This window comes from Dipteris shenzhenensis, chromosome 24 (assembly GCF_047967505.1).
Source record: "Dipteris shenzhenensis isolate YYH24624 ecotype China chromosome 24, Dip_SZ_1.0, whole genome shotgun sequence".
NCBI classification, from domain to species: domain Eukaryota; kingdom Viridiplantae; phylum Streptophyta; class Polypodiopsida; order Gleicheniales; family Dipteridaceae; genus Dipteris; species Dipteris shenzhenensis.
Window position 1 is genome coordinate 22,163,122 of NC_141619.1, and position 463 is coordinate 22,163,584.

The window sequence follows — 463 nt, forward strand, 5'->3', positions numbered from 1 at the left end:
ATACTTTGCAAGTTCATCAATACAACCTATTTTGATTTGTGTGCAAATTACCATGTCCATCATATATGCTCTAGATAGTCAAAGTCGCCACAAATCTCTTTTTCCATCAAGTATTATGCACAACCATCAAAAAATAGTATTTGAGGTGTGTTATTTGAACACACACATATCCAATCGGTACGCTACTATTGATACAAGTCAATATAATAGATGTTGAGGATTGTGCAACGTATCATGTCCATCAGATATGATTTACATGGTCAAACTCGCCACAAACCTCATTTTTCACCAAGTGTTATGCACAACCGTAAAAAACACACGCTTTGAGCTGTGTTATTCAATTGTGCACATATCCGATGGGCACGATACTTTGCAAGTTAATCAATACAACCTATGTTGATTTGTATGCAAAGTATTGTGCACATCAGATATGCTCTGGATGGTCAAACTTGCCACATATCCA